The sequence below is a fragment of the Micromys minutus genome, assembly GCF_963924665.1.
Source record: "Micromys minutus genome assembly, chromosome: 17".
NCBI classification, from domain to species: Eukaryota; Metazoa; Chordata; class Mammalia; order Rodentia; family Muridae; genus Micromys; species Micromys minutus.
In genome coordinates, this window is record NC_137952.1 from 13,592,551 (window position 1) to 13,593,971 (window position 1,421).

Consider the following 1,421-nt stretch of genomic DNA (forward strand, 5'->3'; position numbering starts at 1 on the left):
GGATTACATTGATGGATTTCCTTATGTTAAACCATCCCTGCATCCCAGGGATGAAGCCTACTTGGTCATGATGAATGATGGTTTTGATGTGTTCTTGGATTCGGTTTGCAAGGATTTTGTTGAGTATTTTTGCATCAATGTTCATAAGTGAGATTGGTCTGAAGTTCTCTTTCCTTGTAGGGTCTTTGTGTGGCTTAGGTACGAGGGTTATTGTAGCCTCAAAAAATGAGTTGGGTAATATTCCATCTGATTCTATCTTTTGGAATAGCTTTGCGAATATTGGTGTTATATCCCCAATAAATGTCTGATAAAATTCTGCACTGAACCCGTCTGGACCTGGGCTTTTTTTGGTTGTAATAACCCTATTTAAAAAGGGGTACAGAGCTAGACAAAGAATTCTCAACTGAAGAATATTTATGGCTGAGAGGCACCTAAAAAAATGTTCTGGCCCCCATCTACTGCGAGAATAAAGACCATTCTCAGCAATCAGACGGTCGACATTCCAGATAATGTCGAAATCACTCTGAAGGGGTGCACAGTCATTGTGAAGGGCCCCAGGGGAACTCTGTGGAGGGACTTCAATCACATCAATGTAGAGCTGAGTCTTCTTGGGAAGAAAAAGAAGAGGCTCTGCGTTGACAAATGGTGGGGTAACAGAAAGGAGCTGGCCACTGTCAGAACCATCTGCAGTCATGTTCAGAACATGATCAAGGGTGTCACACTGGGCTTCCGTTACAAGATGAGGTCTGTGGATGCTCACTTCCCTATCAACATCGTTATTCAGGAGAATGGGTCTTTGGTTGAAATCCGAAATTTCTTGGGTGAAAAATACATCCGCAGGGTTTGGATGAGAACAGGTGTTGCTTGTTCGGTCTCTCAAGCCCAGAAGGATGAATTAATCCTTGAAGGAAATGATATTGAACTTGTTTCAAACTCAGTGGCTCTGATTCAGCAAGCCACAAGAGTTAAAAACAAGATATCAGAAAGTGTTTGGATGGTATCTATGTGTCTGAGAAGGGAACCGTGCAGCAGGCTGACAAGTGAGACCTCAGTTTCCTAGCTCCAGAAACAAGACCCTGATCACAAGTACAATTTGGGGACAATAAAATTTAGATATTAAAAGAAAAGAAAAGAAATGTTCCACATACCTAGTCATCAGGGAAATGCAAATCAAAACAACCCTGAGATTCCACGTCACACCAGTTAGAATGGCTAAGATCAAAAATTTAGGTGACATCAGATGCTGGTGAGAATGTGGAGAAAGAGGAGCACTTCTTTTTTTTTTTTTTTTTTTTTTTTTTTTTTTTGAGACAGAGTTTCTCTGTGCAGCCTTGGCTATTCTGGAACAAGCTCTGTACATTAGGCTGGACTTGAATTCACAGAGATCCTCCTTCCTCTGCCTCAAGTTCTGGGATTTGTGC

General features: G+C 41.5%; 1 pseudogene across 1 annotated transcript; it reads left to right on the forward strand.

Moving 5' to 3' along the window:
- The first annotated feature begins 439 nt into the window (after window positions 1-439).
- Window positions 440-1,044, forward strand: LOC308431899 (large ribosomal subunit protein uL6-like; annotated as a pseudogene). The gene has a single exon. The product of its transcript is annotated as a large ribosomal subunit protein uL6-like (transcript).
- The last annotated feature ends 377 nt before the right edge of the window (window positions 1,045-1,421 follow it).